Source organism: Arachis duranensis, chromosome 7, assembly GCF_000817695.3.
Source record: "Arachis duranensis cultivar V14167 chromosome 7, aradu.V14167.gnm2.J7QH, whole genome shotgun sequence".
NCBI classification, from domain to species: Eukaryota; Viridiplantae; Streptophyta; class Magnoliopsida; order Fabales; family Fabaceae; genus Arachis; species Arachis duranensis.
This window is the reverse complement of record NC_029778.3, coordinates 21301931-21311237: the sequence shown is the minus strand read 5'-3', so window position 1 is coordinate 21311237 and position 9307 is coordinate 21301931. Positions and strand designations below refer to the sequence as shown.

The window sequence follows — 9307 nt, the reverse complement described above, 5'->3', positions numbered from 1 at the left end:
CTATTTATTTTGACACTTATTGACCATAATAAATTCTCCACAACAATTTTTTACAATTATTAACCGTAAAATATACTATATCATGAATATTTTTTGATAATTTTTTACCATAAAAAAACTCAATCATATTTTTTTTGACATTCATTATTATAAAAGTTAAGGTTTCACCTATTATTTGTTTTTTAAATAAAAATTACTATAACAATAGACAAAACAAAAATTCTACCACTATGACATGAATATGCTTTCACTTTATCATACATAATCATTGTATAAAATCAAACAAGAACTTTACAATTTTGATCATTGATCATGATTCAAAACTAGTACAAATAGCATTCCTTATTTAGCATTTGACAAGTATATCAACAACAATTAACACCAAGTACCAAAACCAATACTCAATATCATAATATCATATTAATGTTCTTTTTTGTATAGTGCTATATGAATTACACATAAACTCATCAAAGTCTTGAGCATTAATCAAGTGAAGTAGGATTGTTATCACTTTGAATTATAGGCAACCTTCCATCCAATAGTTGCTCAAGTATTCCTGCCATATGATCTACCTTTTTCTTTAAATCTTCCACCTCTATTTTAGAGTCTTCATATTTTTTTTTCTGCACATTGAAGTTTTGTTTGGAGATCAGAAAATATGAATGATCTAGGACCCCATAACTGTGTAGGTGTCATGCCAGACCCATAACCACGAACTTGTCCATGTCGTTCAGGTCCAAATATTTCTACCATCATCTCATGTTCATTCATCTCTAATGTTCCTTCATTTACTTGAGATGATAATTCCTTAAGTAAATCCTAAAAGGGATCAAATCAACCTAATAAAATCAATAAAAATCAACCTAAAAGGATAACTTCAGATAAATCACATATACTTATAGAAAATTCACATTTATTATGCAAATGAAACTCTGCAGGTTGTATTTTGGATACCACTGTCACTCAATTACACTACAGCCCACAAGTTATACATAATCACTTCATAAGCAATGATGATATGCATTGCTTAAGAGCTTTAATAATCAATAACAAGCTTCTGTGGATAGCCAATAACATTACATATATACACAAATGTAATAAGAATTCTTATGCAAAATAAAACTAAGGACAATTTTTATTGTCAATCAAGTATTAAAAGATCCGCATGTACCTGTTCAGCTGATAGCACTCTAATGATGAAAAATATTGCATCACACTTTACCATCTTACTACAATTACAGACTAACAATAATTTTTTTGTTGGAAGAGTATTAAAGAATTAAACTATTCACCGCAAAGAAACCAATTAGCAACATTAAATGTCAGACAGAACAGGCAGAAAATTTAACATATCTTTAACAAAATCAAACAAGCAGAAAATTTAACATACATAAACTAAGGACAAAACAAACACAACTTTTCAAGACTTTTACAACAAAATCTGAAGCAGAAACAACTCCTAATATACTAGTACTTTCGACAAAGCACAACTAATTTTTTAATGATTCTATCTTTTGTAGAACTTATTTAAACAATTACACAAGTTATTAAAGAAGGAAGAAATAATTTTGAAAAGTTATCAAAGTAATAAACAAAACTCACAACATGTGATAACATATCTTACAAGTTTTTCTTGAGTTTCTTCATTGCAAGCTTGTCCATTAGCACGAGTATGCGTAAGCTCCCAAAGACGAAGACGGTCAATTTCTTGTCCTGTTTGCTCAAACTGTAGCCACAAATAACATATCTTATAAATATAGCAACTAATATATATCTTCAAATTAAGTCTATAAATTAGTAAAATTTAGATACCGCCTCTTCAGCTCTTTATTGGGCTCCCTTAGCACCAGTGGTATGGATAATACTATTTGCAGCTCGACTCATCTTGTTTTGTTGACTTATTTTCTAACAATTAACAAAATATGTCATAACATGTGATAAAAGAGGCTAGTTAAATCTAAGTCAATTAACAATTATTATGTCATGTAAAGTACAAACCTGCCAGCCTTCATCAATCCAAAGATTCACAAGGTAATCCCAATCCTCTTTTTTCATTTCCAATGGCACATTGGCTCGAGCAATTTCAGGGTTATCATAAGGTTCAAAATACCTTTTCTTTAGTAGATGTCGATAACTCCGATAAGAAGAATTCATTTGAGCCCATACTAAATGCTTTCGACCTTCAACTTTAAAATATGTCTTAAAAGAACATAACATATACTATTAGTTTGAGTTTATAGATATAAAAATAAAAAAAGCATGTGAAAACATAATAAGGAGAACATAAATATTACCGAAACTAGGTCTAACATCTTTATTTTGTTCTCTATTTTGATATCAGCCCATTCTTTAACCTTTAGTGGTGCATTCTTCACTTCACGAACTAGAACAGTACATCTTGATTTGAACAACTTTGTATTTGGACCAACTGGCCTATTCATTCTCCAGCTTATGTCAAGTCTTTTTCCAGCTGATAACTTTGCTAACTCAAGATTGCGTGTAGGTCCTCTCACTTTTTTTTCGGTGTAACAAAATCTGTTAAATCAGTGAGATAATAGGAGCAAGATAAATCAGACATTAAGTCCAAGTTGGCAAAACATGTTAAATTCTATTCTATGCATTGTTCAATACAAGAAATTTATTTAGACAACAAGTGGAGAAAATACAAAGAAAACAGTAGATTTTAATTTAGAGGACAAAAAAATAACTCGCATTGGAAAAGGACAAAAGAAGCATACATTATATATAGACTAGATGGCATAAGAAGGGTTCCTAGCTAGCCAGATATATAATAATATACTAGTATATAAGACTCACCTCTGCAGCTTAGAATTTAGTGTGGGGAAGAATAATAAAAAGCTTGTTTTTGTCACACCTTGCACTGCGCTGCATGCACCCATCTCTAACCCATGCCCTTCTCTTCTCTTCTCACACCCCATCACCCTTTAAATATTGTATTATTAAACCTTATTCGCTCCCCTTCATATGACTTTCGGGTTCATCTCTCTTAGCACTTATCAAAGCAATCTTTTGGTTCCATTTTAAATAATAATGCAAGTATAAAAATAATCAGCAATATATATAATTTTTATGTCAGAAAAATAAATCTACCTCATAATAAATATCCAAAAGAGACTAATAAAATTAAAAAATGCTAAAGAATATACCGGATTCAAATTCTTCTTCATCCACTTCATCATCATTAGAAAGGGAGTCAAATTGCCTTCTAAGTTGTGAGTGATTTGATGAACTTGCTTTTTTTTCATGCACTCCATCATTATTAGAAAGGGAGTCAAATATCCTTCTAACTTGTGAGTGACTTGATGAACTTGCTTTTTTTCTATGCACTCCATCATTATTAGAAAGGGAATCAAATGTCCTTTGGTGCACGAAATTGTGATCATCAATGGTGCCATCAACATGGTACGCTCAATTGCAATCTCAACTCTTTATCACAACTTCGTACAACTAACCAGGAAGTGCACTGGATCGTCCAAGTAATAAATCTTATGCGAGTAAGGGTCGATTCCACGGAGATTGTTGGTATGAAGCAAGCTATGGTCATCTTGTAAATCTCAGTCAGGCGGATTCAAATGGTTATGGAGGATAAAAGATAATACATAAAATAAAGATAGAGATACTTATGTAATTCATTGGTGAGAATTTCAGATAAGCATATGGAGATGCTTTGTCCCTTCCGTCTCTCTGCTTTCCTACTGTCTTCATCCAATCCTTCTTACTCCTTTCCATGGCAAGCTGTATGTTGGGCATCACCGTTGTCAATGGCTACAGTCCCGTCCTCTCAGTGAAAATGTTCAACGCGCTCTGTCACAGCACCACTATTCAATTGTCGGTTCTCGATCATGTCAGAATAGAATCCAGTGATTCTTTTGCGTCAGTCACTAACGCCCCACAATCGCGAGTTTGAAGCTCGTCACAGTCATTCAATCCTTGAATCTTACTCAGAATACCACAGACAAGGTTTAGACCTTCCGGATTCTCCTTAGAACAAGAATAAGCTGAATTGAATAGAAGAACAATAGTAATTGCATTGATACTCGAGGTACAGCAGAGCTTCACACCTTAATCTATGGTGTGTAGAAACTCCACCGTTGAAAATACATAAGAACAAGGTCTAGGCATGGCCGAATGGCCAGCCTCCCATAATCTAAGAACTAGATGTCCAAAGATGATCCTAAGATCTAAAATGATCAAAAGATTTCTAATACAATAGCAAAAGGTCTTATTTATAGAGAACTAGTAGCTTAGGGTTTACAAAAATGAGTAAATGATATAAAAATCCACTCCCAGGCCCACTTGGTGTGTGCTTGGGCTGAGCATTGAAGCTTTCATGTGTAGAGACTTTTCTTGGAGTTAAACGCCAGCTTTTGTGCCAGTTTGGGCGTTTAACTCCCATTCTTGTGCCAGTTCCGGCGTTTAACGCCGGGCAGTCTTGAGCTGATTTGGGACGCCAGTTTCGGCCATCAAATCTCGGGCAAAGTATGGACTATTATATATTTCTGGAAAGCCCAGGATGTCTAATTTCCAACGCAATTGAGAGCGAGCCAATCGGGTGTCTGTAGCTCCAGAAAATCTACTTCGAGTACAGGGAAGTCAGAATCCAACAGCATCTGCAGTCCTTTTCAGCCTCTGAATCAGATTTTTGCTCAGGTCCCTCAATTTCAGCCAGAAAATACCTGAAATCACAAAAAAATACACAAACTCATAGTAAAGTCCAGAAAAGTGAATTTTAACTAAAAACTAATAAAAATATAATAAAAACTAACTAAAACATACTAAAAACATACTAAAAACAATGCCAAAAAGCGTATAAATTATCCGCTTATCACAACACCAAACTTAAATTGTTGCTTGTCCCCAAGAAATTGAAAATCAAATAGGATAAAAAGAAGAGAATATGCAATAAATTCCAAAAACATCTATGAAGATCAGTATTAATTAGATGAGTGGGGCTTTTAGCTTTTTGCCTCTGAACAGTTTTGGCATCTCACTTTATCCTTTGAAATTCAGAATGATTGGCTTCTATAGGAACTCAGAATCCAGATAGTGTTATTGATTCTCCTAGTTAGGTATGATGATTCTTGAACACAGATACTTTATGAGTCTTGGCCGTGTCCCAAAGCACTCTGTCTTCCAGTATTACCATCGGATACATACATGCCACAGACACATAACTGGGTGAACCTTTTCAGATTGTGACTCAGCTTTGCTAGAGTCCCCAATTAGAGGTGTCCAGGGTTCTTAAGCACACTCTTTTTGCGTTGGATCACGACTTTTTTTTATTTCACTGCTTTTTCTTGTTTCAAGAATCTTTTTTATGATTTTTCAGATCCTCAGTAACATGTCTCCTTTTTCATCATTCTTTCAAGAGCCAACATTCATAAACAACAAATTCAAAAGACATATGCACTGTTCAAGCATACATTCAGAAGTCAAAAGTATTCCCACCACATCAAAATAATTAATCTGTTATAAAATTCAAAATTCATGCAATTCTTCTCTTTTTGAATTAAGAACATTTTTCATTTAAGAAAGGTGATGGATTCATAAGACATTCATAACTTTAAGGCATAGACACTAAGACACTAATGATCATAAGACACAAACATAGACAAACATAAGCATAAAAATTTGAAAAACAGAGAAGTAAAGGACAAGAAAGTTAAAGAATAGGTCCACCTTAGTGATGGCGACTTGTTCTTCCTCTTGAAGATCTTATGGAGTGCTTGAGCTCCTCAATGTCTCTTCCTTGCCTTTGTTGCTCCTCTCTCATGATTCTTTGATCTTCTCTAATTTCATGGAGGAGAATGGAATGTTCTTGGTGCTCCACCCTTCTTAGTGATGGGCTTATCCTCATCAATGAGGATGTCTCCCTCTATGTTAATTCCAACTGAATAACAGAGGTGACAAATGAGATGAGGGAAGGCTAACCTTGGTAAGGTAGAGGACTTGTCCACCACCTTATAAAGTTCTTGGGATATAACCTCATGAACTTCTACTTCCTCTCCAATCATGATGTTATGAATCATGATAGCCCGGTCTATAGTAACTTCGGACTGGTTGCTAGTGGGAATGATTGAGCGTTGGATAAACTCCAACCATCCTTTAGCCATGGGCTTGAGGTCATGCCTTCTCAGTTGAACCGGCTTCCCTCTTGAATCTCTCTTCCATTGAGCGCCCTCTTCACAAATGTCTATGAGGACTTGGTCCAACCTTTGATCAAAGTTGACCCTTCTAGTGTAAGGATGTTCATCTCCTTGTATCATGGGCAAGTTGAATGCCAACCTTACATTTTCTGGACTAAAATCTAAGCATTTCCCCCGAACCATTGTAAGCCAATTCTTTGGGTCCGGGTTCACACTTTGATCATGGTTCTTGGTGATCCATGCATTGGCATAGAACTCTTGAACTATTAAGATTCCGACTTGTTGAATGGGGTTGGTAAGAACTTCCCAACCTCTCCTTTGGATCTCATGTCGGATCTCCAGATATTCACTCTTTTTGAGTTTGAAAGGGACCTCGGGGATCACCTTCTTCATGGCCACAACTTCATAGAAGTGGTCTTGATGCACCCTTGAGATGAATCTCTCCATCTCCCATGACTCAGAGCTGGAAGCTTTTTCCTTCCCTTTCCTCTTTCTAGAGGTTTCTCCGGCCTTAGATGCCATAAATGGTTATGGAAAAACAAAAAGCAATGCTTTTACCACACCAAACTTAGAAGGTTTGTTCGTCCTCGAGCAAAAGAAGAAAGAAGAGAGTAGAAGAAGAAGAAATAGAGGAGATGGAGGTGGCTTTGTGGTTCGGCCAAGGGGGAGAAGTAGTGTTTAGGTTGTGTGAAAATGAAAGAGTGAAGAGGGGTTTATATAGGAGTGAAGATGGGTTGTATGGTTCGGCCATTATGGGTGGTTTTGGGAGGGAAAGTGGTTTGAATTTGAATGGTGAGGTAGGTGGGGTTTTATGAAGGATGGATGTGAGTGGTGAAGAGAATAGTGGGATTTAATAGGTGAGGGGTTTTTGGGAAAGAGGTGTTGAAGTGATTGGTGAATGGGTGAAGAAGAGAGAGAATGGTGGGGTAGGTGGGGATTCTGTTGGGTCCACAGATCCTGAGGTGTCAAAGAAAATTCATCCCTGCACCAAGTGGCGAGAAAAAATGCTCCTTCTGCCAATTCTGGCATTTAACGCCAGCTTCTTGCCCCTTCCTGGCGTTTAACGCCAGTCTGGTGCCCCTTTCTGGCGATAAACGCCCAGAATGGTGCCAGACTGGGCGTTAAACGCCCATTCTGCTATCTTCACTGGCATTTAAACGCCAACAGATTTTCCTCCAGGGTGTGCTATTTTTCTTTCTGTTTTTCATTCTGTTTTTGCTTTTTCAATTAATTTTGTGACTTCCCATGATCATCAACCTGTAGAAAACATAAAATAACAAAGGAAAATAGATAAATATAACATTGGGTTGCCTCCCAACAAGTGCTTCTTTAATGTCAGTAGCTTGACAGTGGGCTCTCTTGGAGCCTCACAGATACTCAGAGTAATGTTGGAACCGCCCAACACTAAACTTAGAGTTTGAATGTGGGGGTTCAACACCAAACTTAGAATTTGGTTGTGGCCTCCCAACACCAAACCTAGAGTTTGACTGTGGGGCTCTGTTTGACTCTGTTTTGAGAGAAGCTCTTCATGCTTCCTCTCCATGGTTACAGAGGGATATCCTTGAGCTTTAAACACAAAGGATTCTTCATTCACTTGAATGATCAATTCTCCTCTGTCAACATCAATCACAGCCTTTACTGTGGCTAGGAAGGGTCTGCCAAGGATGATGGATTCATCCATGCACTTCCCAGTCTCTAGGACTATGAAATCAGCAGGGATGTAATGGTCTTCAATCTTTACAAGAACATCCTCTACAAGTTCAGAAGCTTGTTTTATTGAATTGTCTGCCATCTCTAGTGAGAGTCTTGCAGCTTGTACCTCAAAGATCCCTAGCTTCTCCATTACAGAGAGAGGCATGAGGTTTATGCTTGACCCTAGGTCACACAGAGCCCTCTTGAAGGTCATGGTGCCTATTGTACAAGGTATTGAGAACTTCCCAGGGTCCTGTCTCTTTTGAGGTAATCTCTGCCTACTCAAGTCATCTAGTTCTTTGGTGAGCAAAGGGGGTTCATCTTTCCAAGTCTCATTACCAAATAACTTGCCATTTAGCTTCATGATTACTCCAAGGTATTTAGCAACTTGCTCTTCAGTGACATCTTCATCCTCTTCAGAGGAAGAATACTCATCGGAGCTCATGAATGGCAGAAGTAGATCCAATGGAATCTCTATGGTCTCAGTGTGAGCCTCAGATTCCCATGGTTCCTCATTAGGGAACTCATTGGAGGCCAGTAGACGTCCATTGAGGTCTTCCTCATTGGCGCTCACTGCCTCTTCCTCCTCTCCAAATTCGGCCATGTTTATGGCCTTACACTCTCCTTTCGGATTCTCTTCTGTATTGCTTGGAAGAGTACTAGGAGGGAGTTCAGTAACTTTCTTACTCAGCTGACCCACTTGTGCCTCCAAGTTTCTAATGGAGGACATTGTTTCAGTCATAAAACTTTGAGTTGTTTTGATTAGATCAAAGACCATGGTTGCTAAGTCAGAGTGGCTCTGCTTAGAATTCTCTGTCTGTTGCTGAGAAGATGATGGAAAAGGCTTACCATTGCTAAACCTGTTTCTTCCACCATTATTGTTGTTGAAACCTTATTGAGGTCTCTTTTGATCCTTCCATGAGAGACTTGGATGATTTCTCCATGAAGGATTATAGGTGTTTCCATAGGGTTCTCCCATGTAATTCACCTCTTCCATTGATGTGTTCTCAGTATCATAAGCTTCTTCTTCAGATGAAGCGTCCTTAGTACTGCCTGGTGCAGCTTACATTCTAGACAGACTTTGAGAAATCATATTGACTTGCTGAGTCAATATTTTGTTCTGAGCCAATATGGCATTCAGAGTATCAATCTCAAGAACTCCTCTCTTTTGATTTGTCCCATTGTTCACAAGATTCCTTTCAGAAGTGTACATGAATTGGTTATTTGCAACCATTTCAATGAGTTCTTGAGCTTCTGCAGGCATCTTCTTCAGATGAAGAGATCCTCCAGCAGAGCTATCCAATGACATCTTGGACAGTTCAGACGGACCATCATAGAAGATACCTATGATGCTCCATTCAGAAAGCATGTCAGACGGACACTTTCTGATCAATTGTTTGTATCTTTCCCAAGCTTCATAGAGGGATTCACCTTCCTTCTGTCTGAAG

General features: G+C 37.3%; 1 long non-coding RNA gene across 1 annotated transcript; it reads right to left on the bottom strand.

Moving 5' to 3' along the window:
- Positions 1-402: 402 nt before the first annotated feature.
- On the bottom strand, positions 403-2482 carry LOC107458266 (uncharacterized). The gene is made up of 3 exons (XR_008001178.1): positions 1999-2482; positions 1625-1905; positions 403-819 (listed from the first exon to the last, which is right to left on the bottom strand). It is a non-coding gene; the product is annotated as an uncharacterized LOC107458266 (long non-coding RNA).
- Between the last annotated feature and the right edge of the window lie 6825 nt (positions 2483-9307).